This window comes from Loxodonta africana, chromosome 1 (genome assembly GCF_030014295.1).
Source record: "Loxodonta africana isolate mLoxAfr1 chromosome 1, mLoxAfr1.hap2, whole genome shotgun sequence".
In the NCBI taxonomy this organism is placed as follows: Eukaryota; Metazoa; Chordata; class Mammalia; order Proboscidea; family Elephantidae; genus Loxodonta; species Loxodonta africana.
In genome coordinates, this window is record NC_087342.1 from 209,740,888 (window position 1) to 209,764,423 (window position 23,536).

A 23,536-nucleotide genomic window follows, 5' to 3' on the forward strand; every position below is an offset into this window, starting at 1 on the left:
GTATGTAAACCTACATGTGACAGACTGATTGGAATGGTAAATGTTCACTTGAAGCTTAATAAATTTAATTTTAAAAAAAAAAGCTATGGTAATGAAGGAAGAAGTGTAGGCTGCACTGAAGGCAATGGCAAAAAATAAGACTCAAGGAATTGAAGGAATACCAACTGAGAGTTTTCAGCAAATGGATGCAGGGCTAGAGGCACTCACTCTCAACCAACTGGAAGAGATCCATACTTGTGCCCATTTCAAACAAAGGTGATCCAACAAAATGCAGAATTATCGAACAATATCATTAATATCACACACAAGTAAAATTTTGATTAATATAATCTAAAAAAATGGTTGCAGCACTACATTGACAGGGAGCTGTCAGAAATTCAAGCCAGATTCTGGAGGAGACTTGGAATGAAGGATATCATTTCTGAAGTCAGATGTATCTTGGCTGAAAGCAGAGAATACCAGATAGACGTTCACCTGTGTTTTATTGACTATGCAAATGCATTAAGCTGGATGGATCACAACAAATTATGATTAATATTGAAAAGAATGAGAATTCCAGAAAACCTTATTGTTCTCATGCAGAAACTGTACATAGAACAAAAGGCAGTCTTTCCAAGAGAAAAAGGGCTCATTGTGAGAGCAAAAATGTGTGTCAAGGTGTATTATTTCACAATACTTATTCAATTTGCATGCTGAGCAAATAATCTGAGAAGCTGGACTACATGATGAAAAACCAGAAATTAGGACTGGCGGAAGACTAACAACCTACAATATCAGATGACACAAGCTTGCATTCTGAAGGCAAAGAGGAATCGAAGCACTTACTGATGAAGATCAAAGACTACAACTGGCCCAATAAGCACTATCACGATAAATGGAGAAAATATTAAAATTGTCAGGGACTTCATTTTACTCAGATCCACAGTCAATGCCCACGGAAGCAGCAGTCTGCATGGGGCAAATCAGCTGCAAAAGACATCTTTAAAGTGTTGAAAAGGAATGACATCACTTTGAGGACTGTGATGAACCTGAGCAAAGCCATGGTATTTTCAATAGCCTCATGTACATGTGAAAGCTGGACAATGAAAAAGGAAGGCCTCAGAAGAATTGACCCCTTTGAATTATGGTGCTGCTGAAGAATGTTGAATGTACCATGGACTGTAACAAGAACGAACAAGTCTCTCTTGGAGGAAGTACAGCCAGTGTGACTTTATCTCACATACTTTGGACATGTTATGCAGGAGGGACCAGTCCCTGGAGAAGGACATCACGCACAGTAAGGTAGAGGGTCAACGAAAGAGAAGAAGACCCTGGACGGGATGAACTGACACAATGGCTCTGCAACAATGGACTCAAACATAGCAACAATTGTGAGGATGCAGCAGGACCAGGCAGTGTTTCGTTGTGTTGTACATGGGTTGAAATGAATTGGAACCAACTCAAGGGCACCTAAAGCAACAACATACCTACACGCATACAAGCATACATACAGATTTTCTTTCTTTCTTCAGTACAGTGCCATATGTACTTTTATTATTTCTGTATTATTATTATTATGTACTGTGTTATTACGTTTAGGAAATTTTAGGGCATCTGGAAGTGTTTCTTACATGTTTTGTATGTATAGAAAGATAAATATGTACTAAATACTAAGATAAACACATATTTATGTGTTCCAGCATACCTACAAATTCTACTTAAAGACAGATTTAAGAATAATTTCTTCACAATCTGTGAACTGCTCCTAGTTTTTGTTTTGTGTTTTAGCTCATTGATAGGTGTTTTCGCAAGATTTTCAATGGTGTATGTGCTAGGCAGAAAAACAACCCCACAAAGATGCCCATGCCCTAATCACTGGAATGAGTGAATGTCACCTTAGGTGGCAAAAGGAAATTTTCTAATTTGGTTAAAGATGGTTATAGGCTTTGAGATGAGGGAATTATCATGCATTATCTGGGTTGTTGTTGTGAGGTGCCATCAAGTCAGATCCAACTCATAGCAACCTATGTACAACAAAAAGAAATAGTACCTGGTCCTATCCATCCTAACAATCATTGATATGCTTGAGCCTATTGTTGCAGCCACTGTGTCAATCCATCTCACTGTCTTCCTCTATTTCAATGACCCTCTACTTTACCAAGCATGATGTTATTCTCCAAGGAATGACACCTCCTGATAACATGTCCAAAATATGCTAGACATAATCTCATCATTTTTGCTTCTGGTTGTATTTCTTCCAAGACAGATTTGTTTGTTCTTTTGGCAATCCCTGGTATATTCAATGTTCTTCAACAACACCACAATTCAAAGGTATTAATTCTTCTTAGGTCTTCCTTATTCATCATCCAGCTCTCACATGTATATGAGGCAGTTGAAAACACCATGGTCAGGCACATCTTAGGTTTGAAGGGGACATCTTTCCTTTCAACATTTTAAAGAGTTCTTTGGCAGTAGATTTGCCCAATGCAATGTATCCTTTGATTTCTTGGCTTCTCCTTCCATTGGTTCTGATTGTAGAACCAAGTAAAATGAAATCCTTGACAACTTCAAACTGTTCTCAGTTTATCATCATGCTGCCTATTGGTCCAGTTGTGAGGATTTTTGTTTTCTCCATGTTGAGGTATAATCCATTCTGAAGTCTGTGGTCTTTGGTTTTCATCAGTAAGTGCTTCATGTTCTCTTCACTTTCAGCAAGAAAAGTTATGTCATCTGCATAATAAAGGTTGTTAATGAGCCTTACTCCAATCCTAATGTCTAGTTCTTCTTCATTTAGTCCAACTTCTTGGAATATTTGCCCAGCATACAAATTGAATAAGTATCGTGAAAGGATACAACCTTGATGCACACCTTTCCTAACTTTAAACTACACAGTATCTCCTTGTTCTCTTCAAACGACTGCCTCTTGATCCATGTACAGTTCCCTCATGAGCACAATTAAGTGTTCTGGAATTCCCATTCTTTGCGATGTTCTCCATAATTTGTTTTGATCCGCACAGTCGAATGCCTTTGCATAGTCAATAAAACACAGGTAAACATCCTTCTAGGATTCTCTGCTTCCATCCAGGATACATCTGACATCAGCAATGATATCCCTGGTTCCGCATCCCCTTCTGAATCCGGCTTGAATTTCTGGAATTTCTCTGTTGATGTACTGCTGCAATCGCTTTTGAATGATCTTCAGCAAAGTTTTACTTAGGTGTGATATTAATGATATTGTTTGATAATTTCTGCATTCTGTTGGAACACCTTTCTTTGGAATAGGCATAAATATGAATCTCTTCTAGTTGGTTAGCAAGGTAACTGTCTTCCAAATTCCTTGGCATAGACTAGTGAGCACTTCCAGAGCTGCATCCATTTGTTGAAACATCTCAATTGGTATTCTGTCAATTCCTGGAGCCCTCTTTCCAGTGCATTCAGTGCAGCTTGGAATTCCTCCTTCAGTACCATCAGTTCTTTTTCATATGCTGCCTCCAGAAATGGTTGAATGTCGACCAATTCTTTTTGGTATAGTGGCTCAGTATATTCCTTCCATCTTCTTTTGATGCTTCGTTTCTGCCACCAAGGCCATGTTTTCCAACTACTGATCCTTCTTTGTTTCCAACTTTTGCATTCCAATCACCAGTGATTATCAATGCATCCCGATTGCATATTTGATCAATTTCAGACTGCAGAGATTGGTAAAAATCTTCAATTTCTTCATCTTTAGCCTAAGTGGTTGGTGGGTAAATTTGAATAATAATTATAGTAACTGGTCTTCCTTTTAGGCTTATGAATCTATCTTGAAATGCTCTTTTTGATTATGAATGCAACAACATTCTGCTTCAATTTGTCATTCCCGGAACAGTAGACCATATGGTTTTCCAATTCAAAATGGCTGATACCAGTCCATGCCAGCTCACTTATGCCTAGGTTATTGATGGTTTTCATTTTTGATGGTTTTCAACTTTCCTAGATTCATACTTCGTATATTCCACCTTCTGACTCTTAATGCATATTTGCAGCTGTTTCTTCTCATTTTGAATCATGCCACATCAGCAAATGAAGGTCCCAAAAGTTTGACTCTATCCATGTCATTAAGATCAGCTCTACTTTGGGGAGGAGCTCTTCCCCAGTCCTCCTTTGAGTGTCTTCCAACCTGAAGGGCTCATCTTTTTACACTATATCAGAAAATGATTTGCTGCTATTCATAAGGTTTTCACTAATTCTTTTCAGAAATAGACTGCTGGGTTTTTCATCCTTTCATCTGTCTTATTCTGGAAGCTCAGCTGAAACCTATCCACTGTGGGTGACCCTGCTGGTATTTGAATACCAGTGGGATAACTTCCAGCATCACAGCAACATGCAAGCCCCCACAGTATGGTAAACTAAAAGACATGTTGAGGATTATCTGAGTAGGCCCCATCTAATCATAAGTGATTGAAAACTGAGTACCTTTCCCAGCTATTGTTAGAGAGAGAAACAAGGATGAAAGAAGACACAGAAAGATGCCACATGAGAAAGACCAAACCCTTATAGCTGTCTTTGAAATTGGAAGAGAGTTGGAAGTTGAAGAAATGCAGGTGGCCTTTAGAAACTGGAAAAGGCAAGAAAACAGATATTCCCCTCAAGCTTCTAGAAAGAAACACAGCCTTAATCTTAGCCTGGTAAAACCTGTGTCAGACTTCTGACCTCTAGAATTATAAAGTAATAAATATTAGTTGCTTTAATTGGCTAAATGTGTGATACTTATGGCAACAATAGAAAACTAATACAGTGTGTTATGCTAAAATTGTAAGATCTGAAGGAAAATACTTCCAGTTTGTCAAAAAAAAAACCTCAGTCTCTAGGAGGTATAGAATAATAGCCTGGAAACCAGATAGTCTGCTGAAAAAAATATTTGCATATTTATGAATATTCATGGATATAAAGTAGATAGGGATCAGATACAGTTTAAAATGTTATTTAAAAAAACTACAATAGTGGAGTATTAAAAAAGTGACCCTAAACTTATGACTTACACCTCCTCAAATTTTTTCAAAATTTGCTTTAAATGTTGTCCTATTTTGAATAAAGGTTTAAATCGTATTATTATTATGTTGATATGCCATCTTTCTTAGGGTGAAAGATTTATAAGAATTGTATTATAAGTTGCATAGACGGGAGTCTTTTTCTGTATTTCAAAACCTTAAGTGAAATTTGACATTTCTTAAGTAAATACATACGTGTGTTTTTAAACAGAATAGTCTGAATTTTCTATTAATTTTAATAATATTAGAACATGAGAAGATAAAGCAGTCTTAATTATTCAAGTAATTTTTCTCCTGTCTTACACAAATTAAACAATTACTCAAACATAGAGATGATACCAACTTAAGAATGTATACTGTATATTTTCATCCATTGGGTGAGTCAGAGATTTACCTGCTTTTATGAAAAATATCCAGAATAAATACATTTAGGGAGGTATCTGCAGAACAGAAATAAATTCAGAGACCTTTTTGCTCATCTATAGAGCCTGAAATACAGCCGACACTCAATACATACTATCGAACTGATGTTTTGTCATCAGGACTTAGTTTGTTTTTATTAGATGTGCATTGAGTTGGTTCCCACTCATAGTGACCCTATGTACAACAGAACAAAACATTGCCCTGGCCTGTGCTTTCCTCATTACTGTTGCTGTGTTTGAGCCCATTGTTGCAGCCACTGTGTCAATGCATCTCATTGAAGTCTTTCTTTCTTTTGATGACTCTCTACTTTACCAAGTATTATGACCTTCTCTAGGGACTGGTACCTCCTGATAACATGTCCAAATTATGTGAGACCAAGTTTCGTCACCCTAGATTCTAAGGATCATTCTGGTTGTACTTCTTCCAAGACAAATTTGTTCCTTCTTTTGGAAGCCCATGGTATATTCAATTTTCTTTGTCAACGCCATAATTCAAAGGCATCAATTTTTCTTCGGCCTTCCTAATTCATTGTCCAGCTTTAGCATGCCTATGAGGTGTCATGGATTGAGTTATGTCCCCCCAAAAATGTGTGTATTAACTTGGTTAGGCCATGATTCCCAGTATTCTGTGATTGTCCTCCATTTCGTGATTGTAATTTTTTGTTAAAGAGGATTAGAATGGGATTGTAACACCCTTAGCAGGTCACATCCCTAATAAAATATAAAGGGAGTTTCTCTAGAGTGTGGCCTGCACCATGTTTTCTCTCTCAAGAGATATAAGGAAAAGGAAGTAAGAAGAGAGTTCAGGTCCTCATACACCAAGAAAGCAGTGCCAGGAAAAGAGTGCATCCTTTGGACCTGAGGTTCCTGCTCTGAGATGCTCCCAGACCAAGGGAAGACTGATGACAAGGAACTTCCTCCAGAGCTGACAGAGAGAGAAACCCTTCCCTGGAGCTGACGCCCTGAATTTGGACTTGTAGCCTACTAGACAGTGAGAGAATAAGTTTCTCTTTGTTAAAGCCATCCACTTGCAGTATTTCTGTTATGACAGCACTAGATGCCTAAGACATGAGGTGATTGAAAATACCATGGCTTGGGTCAGGTGCACCTTAGTCCTCAAAGTGATATCTTTGCTTTTTAACACTTTAAAGAGGCCTTTTGTAGCTGATTTACTCAATGCAAGAGGTCATTTGATTTCTTGACTGCTGGTTCCATGGGTATTGATTGTGGATCCAAGTAAAACGAAATCCTTTACAAGTTCAATCTTTTCTCTATTTATCATGATATTGCTTATTGGTCTAGTTGTGACAAATTTTGCTTTCTTTATGTTGAGGTGTAATCCATACTGAAGGCTGTAGTCTTTGATCATCATCAAAAAATAGACCAAGAGGCAGTCTTTGAGCTTCATGAGTAAGAGTTTCAAGTCTTCTTCACTTTCAATACGCAAGGGTTTTCGATCTGCATGTTGCAGGTTGTTAATGGGCATTTCTCCAATCCTGACGCCATATTCTTCATATAGTTCAGCTTCTTGGACTATTTGCCCAGCATACAGATTGAGTAAGTATGGTGAAAGGATGCAGCCTGATGGACATTTTCTGGATTTTAAGTGGCACATCATCCCGTTGTTCTGCCTCTTGGTCTGTGCACATGTTCAACATGAGCATAATACAGTATTCTGGAATTTCTATTCTTCTTAATGTTAGCCATAATTTTTTTATGATCCACACATCCAGATGCCTTTATGTAGTCAATAAAACACTGACATCAGCAATGATACCCCTCGTTCCACTTCCTTTTCTGAATCAGGGTTGAATTTTAGGAATTGGTAGATCTTGGAATTTATCAGGTATTAATCTAGCAGAGAATCCACTCCACTTACTAGACCATATGTTTACTGATTAGTTGTTACTCACAGAGATAATCCTTCTTATACATTTTGTGTTTAATTGATTTGCTGCATTGCACACTTGCATGCCTTGTATTTCAAGCAAAAAACAGTGACAAATGTAATTTTCTTGAAATATCTTTCAATAATAAATAGAAAAAATTATCTCCTTGTGAGAATACATAAATGTTATTCAGCATTTATAAAACATAGATAAATACAAAGATAACAACACAAATAACCTAAAATTGCAATCATACAATGATAGGCCTTTCATCATCTCTCATCAAAACTAAAAGTTTTCAAAAATAAGTTAAAGGTTTATTAATTAGGCCTTCCTTTGTTTTATTTGAATGTAGTGATTGCTCATACTATTGGCTTTCTTTTTTTTTGCAAATACAACTGAGCTTAAATAAAAGTGATTTATACTTCATTGTATGAATTAGCTCCCTGAAGGACACACAATCTCCCATCAAATTAAGGAAGGGAGGATATTTTCCTAATGACCTGATGCTAATCTCCTACTTCTGCTTGAATTAGCTCAATTTATGGGTGATGCCCTTGTTTAATACTGTGTTGTCGCAAATGTGTAAATTTGCCTCTCTCATTAGTAGCCTAAAAATTAATGACCTACCCAAACACATCTCACATGATATCTTTGTAGTGCAACTTATTGTATATTTCTGAAACAAACAGTAATAAAATTTAATATTGAATATTAAAATTTCTATAATTATATTTAATGAATTAGATTAAATTAGCTCCTAAAGTAAATAAATAGTAAATTTCTATAATCTAAGTATTCCTACCATGACTTCACAATAAACTAATTTAATGAGCCCTATTTTTTTTAGCAAGCATTGATGTGCCTTCTATCACTAAAGATTGTTAGTAATTTCTAGCTTCATATAATATCATTAAATATCATATAATGTTTTGTATACATTGAATCATTGAATATGTACTTTTCTACCTGGCTACTTTCACTCAGTATAATCTTTTTGATAGTCATCTATGTTGCTGCAAGTATCAGTGGCCCATTCATTTTGATTGCTGATTAATATTACATTTTATAGATATGCCACAATTTGTTTATTCACTAATTATTTACAATAGGTGTTTCCAATTTTCCACTATTATGTGTAATGTTACTTTGAACATTTATGTACAAGTCTTTCTGTAAGCGTACGGTTTCACCTATCTTGGATAAACACCTAGAAATAGAAGTACTAAGCCATATGCTAAGCATATGTTTACCTTTATTAAAAATTGTTAGTTTTGTAATGTGGTTTAAATAGAAGGTGGGGCCAAGATGGCAGAGTAGTCAGACACTTCCTCTGGTCCCTCTTACAACAAAGACCTGAAAAAACAAGTGAATCAACTATATATGACAATCAAGGAGCCCTGAACATCAAAAGCAAAGTTAAGGAATTGGACTGAGCAGCAAGGGGAGGGAGAGACAGTTCAGAAGCAGTGAAGCATTGCCAGACCTGACCTGGTGGGAACTGGCATCCCAGAGGCTTGATCCTCTGGCACTGAGGCAAGCAGTGGTGTTTGGGAAATGTTTTCCACATTGGGAGAGGCCAAGCAGTGGAGAGTCCACTCACACCTCCAGAATCAGTAAAAAGTGGTGCTCCATAGGCAAAAGATAATACAGATCAAAAAACACCCCTTTGGGAATAAACTTTCTCCCATTTACCTGAACTCTCCCTACTCTGAACCAGCTCCTGAGCCAGCTTCACTGATAGCTGCTCTCACTGGGCCAGAAGTAGGATCTGTCAACCATCCTGAGTCATTCTCCAGCTTTGGAGAAGGAACAAATTAACAAACAGGGAAAAATAATCTTCCAGCACCCCTAAGCCAGAAAGGGCAGAAACACCTGCTTTGCATAGGCACAGGCATAAGAGGTCCACAGACTTAGAATGCCTTTCACCCCTGAATAGACTTTTGTGGGCCCATTTCAACAGAGTAGGCCCTCATAAGCATAGTACAACAGAGTGTACACATGATGTCCAACTTCCAACCGTTTTACCTATATGGTGGAGAGGCAGGTTCCTGATATTTGACACTGCTCTGCCTATTAAGCAGGGTCCTCACCTACCCATATCAGGGACCTGAGGACTAGCAACTCTACCCATGCCACCTAGACACCTGTGACAGGGGTTGAAGGATAAGTGATGCCTCTCAGACCTTACAGGCAACAGCATTGGGTGGCCATAGTCTAGCTGCAAAACCCACCTGCCTATGCACTGTAGGGAAGAGGGACACACATTCCTCATAGACATTTAGAGCTTGACCTCCTACTGCAGCCAGATGCCTGTGCCTACACCGATCATCCCTGCTCATCTAAGACTCTAGGTGAGAGCCTGTACCACACACTTGGTGGCCAACTACCTGGATATGTGAGCTGAATCCATACAAAAAAGGTAAATGGACTCCTGGGCTCATATACACCGTAACAGCTCTAACCACCTGGTGACAGGATGTTAGAACTTCAAAGGCACCAATAATCAAACTAGCTAACTTGAGCAGCCTATTTGGGCATATCAAAACAAAACAAGAAGCTAGGACATAGAAAGGAAACATGAAATAAATAAATACAATAAATTATTGATCGCTCAGAGACAACAGTAAATATAAATTACATAAAGAGACAGACCACAATGCCTTAAGCAAGCTCCCAACACAAAAAATCAGGAAATCTTCTGGATGAAGAGAACTTCCTGGAATTATGAGAGGTAGAATACATCAGATTAATATACAGAACTCTTCAAGAGATCAGGAGGGAGATCACACAAAATGCAGGAGAAGCCAAGGAACTCACAGACAAAGCATTAGAGGAACTTAAGAAGATTAGAGAAGGGCATACTGACAGATTTAATAGGCTGCAAGAATCCATACAGAGGCAGCAAACAGAAATCCAGAAGATTAACAATAAAATTTCTGAATTAGACAACTCAGTAGAAAGTAATAGGAGCAGAATTGAGGCAAAGGAATTCAGAATTAGTGAGATTGAAGTTAAGCACTTGACACCAATATATTTGAAGAAAAATCAGATAAAAGAATTGAAAAAATGAAGAAACCCTAAGAATTATGTGGAACTCTATCAAGAGGAATAACCTATGAGTGACTGGAGTACCAGAGCACTGGGAGATAACAGAAAATACAGAGAGAATTGTTGAAGATTTGTTGGCAGAAAACTTCCCTGATATCATGAAAGATGAGAATATATCTATCCAAGGTGCTCATCAAAACCGACACATGGTAGATCCCAAAAGAAAGTCACCAAGACATATTATAATCAAACTTGCCAAAACCAAAGATAAAGAATTTTAAGAGCAGCTAGGGATAAATGAAACATCACCCACAAAGGAGAGTCAATAAGACTAAGCTCAGACTATTCAACAGAAACCATGCAGGCAAGAAGGCAATGGGATGACACATACAAAGTCTTGACGGAAAAAAAAAAAAAATTGCAAGCCAAGAATTATATAACCAGCAAAACTGCCTCTTAAATATGAAGGCAAAATTAGGACATTTCTAGATAAAAGATGTTTAGGGAATTTGCAAAAAAACAAACCAAAATTACAAGGAATACTAAAGAGGGTCCTCTGGTTAGAAAATCAATAACATCAGATAACAACCCAAGACTAGAACACAGGGCATAGCAACCAGATATCAACCCAGATAGGGAAATCATAAAAATAAATCAAAGCTAAAACACTCAAAACAGGGAAACAGAGACATCATTATGTAAAAGATGACAAGAATAAAACAAAAAACAGGGACTAAAAAATGTAGTCGTATATCTTTCATATGGAAAGGAACTCAAGGCAATATAAAGAAATAAAAGATTGGTTTAAACTTAGAAAAATAGGGGTAGATATTAAGGTAACAACAAGGGAGACTAACAATCCTACACAGCAAAATAAAAAACAAGAAAAACATGAAGACTCAGCAAATACAAAAGCAACAGCAATGAAAAAAGGAAAAGAAAATATACAAAGAAAAACAATTCATCACAGAAAATTAAGTGGAAAAAATAAACTGTAAACAACACACACACAAAAAAAAGACATCAAAATGACAGCACCAAACTCATACCTATCAATAATTACAGTGAATGTAAATGGACTAAACGCACCGATAAAGAACCAAAGAGTGGTGAAATTGATTAAAAAAACACAATTTGTCTATATGCTGCTTATAAGAGACACAGCTGAGACTTAACGACACAAACAGACTAAAGCTCAAAGGATGGAAAAAATATATCAAGCAAATAACAATCAAAAAAGAGCAGGAGTGGCAATATTAATTTCTTACAAAATAGACTTTAAAGTAAAATCCACCAAAAAGGATAAGGAATGTCACTATATAATGATTAAAGAGTCAATATACCAGGAGGACTTAACTGTACTAAATATTTCCCTATCCAACGACAGGGCTCCAGAATAAATAAAACAAACTCTAACAGCATTGAAAAGCAAGAGAGATAGCTCTACAATAATAGTAGAAGATTCACCACACCACTTGCAGTGAAGGACAGAACATCCAGGAGGAAGCTCAATAAAGACAAGAAAGATCTAAATGCCACAATTAACCAACTTGACCTCATAGACATATCCAGAACATTCCACCAAATGGCAGCCAAGTAAACTTTTTTCTAACACACATGTAACTTTCTCAGGAATAGACCATATATTAGGCTTAACAGAACCCAAAACATTGAAATATTACAAAGCATCTTTTCTGACCACAAACTCATAAAAGTAGAAATCAATAACAGAAAAAGAAAGGGGAAAAAGAAATAAATAAAAGGGAACAGCACCTTCCTCAAAAACTACCAGGTCATAGAAGAAGTTAAGGATGAAATAAAGAAATTCATGAAATCAAATGAGAATAGAAACACTTCCTAACAGAACCTTGGGGACACAGGTAAAGCAGTGCTCCGAGGTCAATTTATAGCAATAAATGCACACATCCAAAAAGAAGAAAGGGCCAAAATCAAAGAATTATTCCTACAACTCAAACATATAGAAAAAGAACACCAAAACAAGCCATCGGGCACCAGAGAAAGGAAATATTAAAAATTAAACAAAATTAAATGAAATAGAGAACAGAAAACAACTGAAAGAGTTAAGACCAAAAGCTGGTTCTTTGAAAAGGTCAACAAAATCAATAAACCATTGACCAAACAACAAAAGAAAAACAGAAGAGGAAGAAAATAACCTGAATAAGAAATGAGATGGGTAATATCACAACAGACCCAACTGAAATTAAATGAATCATAACAGAATACTATGAAAAATTGTACTCTAACAAACTTGAAAACCTAGAAGAAATGGGCAAATTTCTAGAAACACACTACCTACTTAAGCTAACACAAACAGAGGAAGAACAACTAAATAAACCTATAATAAAAGAAGAGATTGAAAAGGTCATTTTAAAACCCCAACAACAACAACAAAAAGTCCTGGCCCTGATGACTTCACTTGAGAATTCTACCAAACTTTCAGAGAAGAGTTAACACCACTACTACTAAAGGTACCTCAGAGCATAGAAAATAATGTAATACTCCCAAACTCATTCTATAACGCCAGCATAATCCTGACACCAAAGCCAGGTAAAGACATCAAAAAAAAAAAAAAAAGAAAATTAAAGACAAATATCCCTCATGAACTTAGACACAAAAATCCTCAACAAAATTCTAGCCAATAGAATTCAGTAACATATCACAAAAAAAAAAAAAAAAAACCCACCATGACCAAGTGGGGTTCGTACCAGCTATGCAGGGATGGTTCAGCATTAGAAAAATACTCAATGTAATCCATCATATAAAAAAACAAAAGACAAGAACCACAGGATCTTATTAATTGATGCATAAGGGGCATTTGAGAAAGTCCAACACCCGTTCATGATAAAAACTGTCAGCAAAATAGGAATAGAAGAAAAATTCCTCAACATAATAAAGGGCATTTATACAAAGCCAACGACCAACATCATCCTAAGTGGAGAGAGTCTGAAACCATTTCCCTTGAGAACAGGAACCAGACAAGGATGTCCTTTAGGCAGAGCAATTAGGCTAGAAAAAGAAATAAAGCGCATCCAAATTGGTAGGGAAGAAGTAAAAGTATCTCTATTTGCAGATGATATGATCTTATACACAGAGAACCCTGAAGAATCCACAAGAAAACTATAGGAACTAATAGAAGAGTTCAGCAAAGTATCAGGCTACAAGATAAACATACAAAAATGTGCTGAATTCTTCTTTTTTTTTTTTTAACAAAGAGAATGTTGAAGAGGAAATAACCTAATCAATACCATTTACAATAGCCTCCAAGAAGAAAACATATTAGAAATAAATCTAACCAGAGACTTAAAAGACCTATACAAAGAAAACTACAAGTGAGTACTGCAAGAAACCAAAAACGACTTACGTAAGTGGAAAAACATGCCTTGCTCATGGATAGGAAGACTCAACATTGTGAAACTGTCTACTCTACTAAAAATGATTTACACATACAATGCAATCCCAATCCAAGTTCCAATGGCATTTTCTAATGAGATTCAAAATCAACTCACTAACTTCATATGGAAAGGGAGGATGCCCTGGATAAGTAAAGCGTTACTGAAAAAGAAGAAGAAAGCGGATGATCTCACACTACCTGATTTTAGAACATATTATACTGTCACAGTAGTCAAAATAGTGTAATTCTGGTACAACAGCAGAAACATAGATGAATGGAACAGAATTGAGAATCCAGACATAAATTCATCCACCTGTGAGTGGCTGATACTTGACAAAGACCCAAAATCTGTTAACTGGGAAAAACAGTCCTTATAACAAATGGTGCTGTCATAACTGGATATCCATCTGCAAAAAACTGAAACAAGACCCATACCTCACACCACATACAAAAACTAATTCAAAATGGATCAAAGACCTAAATATAAAATCTAAAACAAGAAAGATCAAGGAAGAAAAATAGGGACAGTGCTAGGAGACCTAATGCATGGCTTAAACAGTATACAAAACATCACTAGCAATGCACAAACACCAGAAGAGACGCTAGATAACTGGGAGCTGCTAAAAACCAAACACTTACGCTCATCCAAAGACTTCACCAAAAGAGTAAAAAGACAACCTACAGACTGGGAAAAAAAAATTGCCTATGACAAATCCGCTCAGCATCTAATCTCTTAAAATCTAGAAGATGCTACAAAACCTCAACAACAAAAAGACAGATAACTCAATTAAAACATGGGCAAAGGATATAAACAGACACTTTGCCGAAGAAGACACTCAGGTGGCTAACAGAAACATAAGGAAATACTCATGGTCCTTAACCATTAGAGAAACACAAATCAAAACTACAATGAGATACCATCTCACCCCAACAAGGTTGGCATTAATCCAAAAAACACAAAATAAATGTTGGAGAGGTGATGGAGAGACTGAAACACTTATACACCGCTGGTGGGAATGTAAAATGGTACAACCACTTCGGAAACCAATTTGAAACTCCCTTCAAAGCTAGAAATAGAACTACCGTAAGATCTAGCAATCCCACTTCTCAGAATATATCCTAGAGAAATAAGAGCCCTCACAGGAATAGATACATGCACACCCATGTTCATTGCAGCACTGTTTACAATAACAAAAAGATGGAACTAACAAAGGTGCCCATCAACAGACGAATAGATAAATTATGGTACATTCACACAGTGGAATACTATGCAACAATAAACAATGCTGAATCTGTGAAACATCTCATAACATGGAGCACTTTATGGTGAGTGAAATTAATCACAAAAGGACAAATAGCGTATGAGACCAGTATTATACGAACTCCAGAAAAGCTTGAAACACAGAAAAAACATTCTTTGATGGTTATGAGGGTAGGTGGGGAGGAAGAGGGGTATTCATTAACTACATGTTGTTGTTTTAGGTGCCTTCGGGTCATTTAGACTAATAGTGAGCCTATGTACCACAGAATGAAACACTGCCCTGTCCTGCACCATCCTCACAATCGTTGTTATGCTTGCACTCACTGTGTCATTGTTGCAGTCATTGTGTCAATCCACCTCCTTGAGTGTCTTCCTCTTTCCACTGACCCTGTACTTTGCCAACCATGATGTCCTTCTCCAGGAAATGACCCCTCCTGACGACGTGTCCAAAGTATGTAAGACCTAGTCAGTCTCTCCATCCTTGCTTCTAAGGAGCATTCTGGCTGTACTTCTTCCAAGACAGATTTGTTTGTTCTTTTGGTAGTCCATGTTGTATACAATATTCTTCCCCAACACCACAATTCAAAGGCGTCAATTCTTCTTAGGTCTTCCTTATTCATTGTCTAGCTTTCACATGCTTAGGAGGCAACTGAAAATACCATGACTTGGGTCAGGCTCACCCTAGTCTTCAAGGTGACATCTTTGCTTTTCAACACATTAAAAGGCCCTTTGCAGCAGATTTGGCCAATGCAGTGCGTCTTTTGATTTGTTGATGCTGCTTCCATGGGTGTTGGCTGTGGATCCAAGTAAAACGAAAGCCTTGACAACTTCAATCTTTTCTCCTTTTATCATGATGTTGCTCATTGGTCCAGTTGTGAGGATTTTTGATTTCTTTATGTTGTGGTGTAATCCATACTCAAGTCTGTGGTCTTGGATCTTCATTAGTAAGTGCTTCAAGTCCTCTTCACTTTCAGCAAGCAAGGTTGTGTCATCTGCATAACGCAGGTTGTTAGTGAGTCTTCCTCCAATCCTGATGCCCCATTCTTCTTCATATAGTCCAGCTTCTCAGAGTATTTGCTCAATGCACAGATTGAATAGGTACGTTGAAAGGGTTCAACCCTGATGCACAACTTTCCTGACTTTAAACCACTCAGTATCCCCTTGTTCTGTCCGAACAACTGCCTCTTGATCTATGTACAGGGCCCTCATGAGCAAAATCGAGTGTTCTGGAATTCCCATTCTTCGTAAAGTTATCTATAATTTGTTATGATCCACACAGTCGAATGTCTTTGCATAGCCAATAAAACACAGGTAAACATCTTTCTGGTAGTCTCTGCTTTCAGCCAGGAACCATCTGACGTCAGCAGTGATATCCCTGGTTTCATGTCCTCTTCTGAATCAGGCCTGAATTTCTGGCAGTTCCCTGTGGATAAACTGCTGCAGCTGCTTTTGAATTATATTCAGCAAATTTAGCTTGCATGTGATATTAATGATAAAAAATGATAGTGTTCAATAATTTCCACATTCTGTTGTATCACCTTTCTTGGGAATGGGCATAAATATGGATCTCTTCCAGCTGGTTGGCCAGGTAGCTGTCTTCCAAATATCTTGGCATAGACGAGTAAGCAGTTCCAGCACTGCATCCATTTGTTGAAACATCTCAATTGATATTCCGTCAATTCCTGGAGTTTTGTTTTTCACCAATGCCTTCAGTGCAGCTTGTGCTTCTTCCTTCAGTACCATCAGTTCCTGATCGTATGGTACCTTTTGAAATGGTTGACTGTCGACTAATTCTTTTTGGCTTAATGACTCTGTATTCCTTCCATCTTCTTCTGATGCTTCCTGCGTCATTTAATATTTTGCCCATAGAATTCCTTCAATATTGCAACTCGAGGCTTGAATTTTTTCTTCAGCTCTTTCAGCTTGAAAAATGCCAAGCATTTTCTTCCCTTTTGATTTTCTGTCTCCAACTCTTTGCACATCTCATTATTATACTTTATTTTGTCTTCTTGAGCCACCCTTTGAAATTTCTTTTCAGTTCTTTTACTTCATCATTTCTTGCTTTTGCTTTAGCTGCTAGACATTTGAGAGAGTTTCAGAGTGAGTACTGAGCCTTCTTTGTTTCCAACTTTCACCTTCCAATCACCAGTAATTGTCAGTGCATCCTGATTGCATGTTTGATCAATTTCAGACTGCAGAAGCTGATAAAAATCTTCATTTCTGGCCTTAGTGTTTGGTGGGTATATTTGAATACTAGTCGTATAATTGGTCTTCCTTGTCACTGACAGTATTGTTGCCATCAGGTTGATTCTTACGCTATGAGTTGAAATCGAGTCGATGGCAATGGGTTTGGTTTTGGTTTGGTCAGTATTGTATTTCAGGATAGATCTTGAAATATTCTTTTTGATGATGAATGTAACTCCATTCCTCCTCAAGTTTTCTTTCCGGGCATAGTAGACCATATGATTTTCCAATTCAAAATAGCCAAAACCTGTCCATTTCAGTTCACTAATGCCTAAGACATTGATCTTTAAGTGTTCCACTACATTTTTGACAATTTGCAATTTTCTAGATTCTTACTTCTACATTTCAGTTATTAATGGATGTTTGCTGGTGTTTCTTCTCATTTTGAATTGTGCTGCATCAGCAAATGAAGGCCCTGAAATCTTGACTCCATCCATGTCATTAAGGTTGACTCTACTTTGAAGACGCAGCTCTTCTCCAGTCATATTATGAATGCCTTCCAACCTGAGGGGCTCGTATTTCAGCACTATATCAGAAAATTTTCTGATGCTATTCATAACGTTTTCACTGGCTAATTTTTTTCAGAAGTAGACAGCCAGGTACTTCTTTCTAGCCTTTCTTAGGCTGGCAGATCAGCTGAAACCTGTCCACCATGGGTGACCCTGCTGGTATTTAAATACTGGTGTCATAGCTTCCACCATCACAGCAACACACAATCCCCCATAGTACGACAAACTGACAGACGTGTGGAGGATCCCAACTCTACTATCTGCTATTTTTTCAAGACACTCTAGTTTCTTTTATTGGAGTATGAAATTTAGAAACCAAAGTCTGGTCATTGAGTGATTTGTTTCTATTGGAGTGTCATTGCCTCTAGGCCTTCTCAGTGGCAAGAGAATATATATGCGCACTAACTGATATATTCCCCACCTTAGTCTTCAAAGTGATATCCTTGTTTTTTAACATTTTAAAGAGGGTTTTTGCATCAGATTTGCCCAATGTGACACATTGTTTGATTTCTTGATTACTGCTTCCATGGGCATTGATTTTGGATCCAAGTAAAATGAAATCCTTGACAAGTTCAATATATGTAGCATATATTACACAGTCTTTTGTGTTTTATAAAAACTCCCATTTAAAATATCTTAAGAAAATAATGAAATATTTTTTCTGCTTTGTTTCAATCCTATTTAAGATTACATGAACAGTTACATTTAAATACATAGTATATTTCTTCAATTAAAAAGAAACATGTATATTTACTGTTGTTCAATTAGCAAAAGCAATTAACACCTGACTAATGATAAGCTACATTGTTTATTTTATTTTTAGATTTTCAAAATAGAGCATGTCCATAAGGACTTCTGCCTACTGAGAAACATAAAATTATTTTGAAAAAGTCTGTTAAGAATTTGTTGAAACATGACTTCCCCTGAAGAATTTTACTTAGCTATAAATAAATAAACAGGAGAAAGGAAATGTATATTTGCATGTCTTCAAGTCTAAAAATCAGGATTTGGTCTGCAATTAAATTAACATCCTTTGATAATGCCTTGTCTTTACTTCCTAAAAATCATTTCTTAGGAATAGATTTAGTAGCACCAGGCTTCCTTGTTTTTATAATGAAGGAGGCAAGAATATCTTTTATTAACTTCACTGAACATACTTTTATCAAATATTACTTGCACCTGGATTCTAGGGGGAATATGAATTATTTGTGAAAATTTGTAACTCGAAATCTTATCAAAATATTAAAAGGATTCATCTTTTTAGCTTAATTCATATGCGACAAAGTCAGAGTAAAGGAAATGGCAAGAGACCAGGAAGGAGGTAGTTGGTATTTTGAATAAAAAAAAATTTTGTCTTTAACAAGATGGAATGGAGATGATGGTATAATTAATTATGGAACACTACCAAGTACATGGATGCATTCATTCCTTCCTTCATTCATTTATTCCTTCATTCAAACACATATACTGAGCATCAACCTTGTGTTATGCATTTTGGTAGTGTTATGAATTGTGTTCCCCAAAAATATGTGTTGTAAACCCTAATCCTTATACCCAGAATGGGCTTTCTTTTTTTATGTTAATGTGGCAGTATTAGTGTAGAGCATGTCTTAAAGCAATCACTTTTGAGATACAAACACAGATTAAGCAAGTAATCAAGATACTTGCACATCACATGAAGCTCACCAAGGAGCCAAGGAACAGAAGTTGAAAAGAGACAAGGACCTTGCCTCAGAGCAGACAGAGACAGAAAGCTTTACCTTAGACCTGGAGTCCTGAATTCAGACTTCTAGACTCCTAAACTGTTGGAAAATAAATCTCTGTTTATTAAAGCCACCCCCTGTGGTATTTCTGTGATAGCAGCACTAGATAACTAACACAGTCATCAGGTATGCAATGATGAGACAAAAAAAAAAAAAAAAACCATAGTGCTGTCATGGAGCTTATAGCATTAGACGAGTACAAAATTTAATAGTCACCAAATAAATGTGAAACTGCAAGTGTTATAAGCACTACAAAAGGGAGATATGCTGTGCTTTGAGTGATTTATAGTACCGTTAACCTTGTAGGAAGATCAGGAAGAACTCTTGAGGAATTTAGTTATTAATTCCAAATATTATATGGAGTGCTTACTATATATTAGAAATTCTCGTAGGTTCTTAGCATGAATTACCTTACATAATCCTCACAACAAGTCTATGAGCCATATAAGTTTATTATTCTCATTTTAAACGTGAAGAACTGAGGCTCAGAGGGCTTAACTTGCCCAAGGTTGTTCAACTGGTAAGTGACAGAGTCAGGAGTGGGTTGCAGGTAGTCTGGTGCCAGAGCCTGAGATTTTAACCACTATAATACACTGCCCCACACTGAAAGCCTAACCTTAATGGCAAGAAGAGGCGTTTATTACACAAATCTCATCACACTGATTAAGCAATGGTCATTAAAGGAACAGTAAAGATAGCTCCGGAGACAAGAGTAATTATAATAATTATAACTCATATGTGTGATAACTTCATGAATTAAGACAGGCAGAGTAAAGAGAAAAAGAAAAAGATAATGTGTAAGTAGCCTACCTTCTAGATGATGTGCAGAATAAGTACTTTTCATATGACAGTTCTCATGTTTTCGTTGTTGTTAATTGCTGTTCAGTTAGGTCTAAGTCATAGTGACCTTATCTATAACAGAAGAAAATATTGCCGAGTCTTGTGCCATCTTTATAATAGTTGGTATATTTGAGTCCATTATGTGGTTATTGGGTCAATCTATCTCACTGAGGGTTTCCCTCATTTTCACTGACCTTCTACTGTACCAAATATGAAGTTCTTTTTTTGTTGGTTGTTTTTTTTTTTTTTTGACGACATGCCCTGAGCAATCCAGTGAAAGTCTCACCATCCTCGCTTCTAAGGAGCATACTGGTTGTATTTCTTCTGAGACTGGCTTGTTTATTCTTCTGGCAGCCCATGGTATAGCCAATATTCCTTGCCAACACCACAATTCACATGCATCAGTTCTTCTTCTGTCTTCCTTTTCCATTGTCTAGCTCTTACATGCATATGAGGTGATAAAAATATCATGGCTTAGGCTAGACATACAGTTTGCATAGCAATCCACAGAAGCTTAATTCACAGAATGAAGATAAATCATGTAGTAGAAATGACCCTAGTTTATGACAGAACATTTGGCATCTACTGCTAACTTTGCTACTTAAAGTTGAATAAATTTGAGTAAGTCATTTGTGTTCAAACTTCAGTTTTTTTTACTTTAAAACATGAATTATACCGCCTTTACTGAGTCAATGGTAAATAGTCTTTCCCCCATAGTTGTGAACTGAAGTTTGCTTAGAAATTACCCTGTAGATTTATATCATGTTTCTCTTTTATGAAACCTATTGTTAAATCAATGCTACATCTTAAACAGTAATATTTATTCATTCATTTATTCCTTGAATATATATATAAAGGCATATTAGAGACAATAAACAGAGGACATGAACAAAATAGAGAAAGAAACAATTTTGGAGCTTACATGCCGAAGATAAAGACAGAAAATTAAGAAGCAAGCAAAAATATGTATAAAATATAATTTAAGGTAATAATTGACTATGGAACCATAGAAACCCATTGAACCAAATTCATTGCCATTGAGTTCATTCTGACTCATAGTGACCCTATAGGACGTAGTAGAACTGCCCCATAGTGTTCCCAACTAGCGGCTGGTGTATTTGAACTGCCAACCTTTTGGTTAGCATCCACAGCTGTGACTATCAAACAAATAACTCTTGTGTGGAAAAGAATCAAACATGTCTTTCACAAATATATGAAAGAAATGTGTCTTAATGGAGGGATATAGAATTTTTTTTTTTTTAGTCTTTTTTTGTAATTGTACTTTAGATAGTTTACAGAACAAACTAGTTTCTTGTTAAACAATTGGTACACATATTGCTTTATGACAGTGGTTAACAACCCCACATGTCAACACTGTCCGTCCTCAACCTTAGGTTCCCTATTATCAGGCTTCCTGGCCCCTTCAGCCTTCCAGTACTTGCCCCTGAGCTGTTGTGCCCCTTCGGTCTCATTTTGTTTTATGGGCCTGTCTAATCTTTGGATGAAGAGTGAACCGGGAGAGCAACTTCATTACCGAGCTAAAAGGGTGTCCGGGGGCCATACTCCCGGAATTTCTCCAGTCTCTGTCAGGACAGTAAGTCTGGTCTTTTTCTGTGAGTTAGAATTTTGTTCTACATTTTTCTTCAGCTATGTCCAGGACCCTCTATTGTGACCCCCATCAGAGCAGTCAGTGGTGGTAGCCAGACACCATCTAGCTGTACTGGACTTAGTCTGGTGGAGGCCATGGCAGATTTGGTTCATTAGTCTTTTGGACTAATCTTTCCCTTTTATGCTTAGTTTTCCTCATTCTTCCTTGCTCCTGGAGGGGTGAGAGCAGTGGAGTATCTTAGATGGACACTCACAGCTTTTTAAGACCCCAGACGCTACTCACAAGAGTAAAAAAAATAAGAGTGAATGTAAAATATTTTCTTTATAAAGTATGTTTTGCCAATTCAGCTAGATGTTCCCCAAGACCATGGTCCTCACAGCCCTCAGCCCAGCTGTTTGTTCCTTCAAGGAATTCGAATGTATCTACGGAGCTTCCAGGACCTTGCCTTGTACAAGTTGTGCTGGCTTCACAGTATTGTGCACTGTCTTACTTTTCACAGAAGTTACAACTTATCTATTGTCTATTATGTTTTATTCCATCCCCACCCCTCCCTTTCTTTGTAACCATCAAAAATTGTTTCTTTTTGTGCCTAAACCTTTTCATGAGATTTTGCAGTAGTGGTCTCATACAATGTTTGTCCTTTTGTGATTGACTTATTTCACTCAGCATAATGCTTTCAAATTCATCCATGTTATGAGATGCTTCGCAGATTCATCGTTGTTCTTTATGGTTGTGTAGCACTCCTTTGTGCGTATACCATAATTTGTTTATCCACTCATCTGTTGATGGGCATCTAGGTTGTTTCCATCTTTTTGCTATTGTGAACAATGCTGCAAGGAACATGGATGTACATAATCTATTTATCTGATGGCTCTTATTTCCCTAGGATGTAGTCCTAGGAGTGGGATTGCTGGATCATATGGTATTTCTGTTCCTAGCTTTTTAAGGAAGCACTATATAGTCTTCCAAAATAGAAGTAACATTTTGCATTCCCACCAGCAGTGCATAAGAGTTCAGATCTCCCCACAGCTTTTCCAACATTTGTTATTTCTTGCTTTTTTCATTTGTGCCAGTGATGCCGGGGTGAGATGGTATCTCATTGTGGTTTTGAATTGCATTTCTCTAATGGCTAGTGATCTTGAGCATGTCCTCAGTGTCTGTTGGCCACTTTCATATCTTCTTTGGTGAAGTGCCTGTTCATTTCCTTTGCCCATTTTTTAATTGGATTGTGTTTTTGTTGTAGAGTTGTTGGGTTTTCCTGTAGATTTTAGAGATTAGACCTTTGCCTGATTTGGCAAAATTTTTTTTCCCAGTTTGTAGCTTTTCTTTTTATTCTTTTAGTGATAGAAATAATCTTAATATAAACTTAACATTATGGAATAAATAATTTTTGCAGAAGTGCTTCACTTTTTGAAAACCACATAGTGAAAACAAATTTTGTGTTTATTAATTCTTACATTTTATAATAATTTTGGCTGGATATCATTTATAGCATTACAAATATTCAACAAACCATTCTACTCTAGTGGA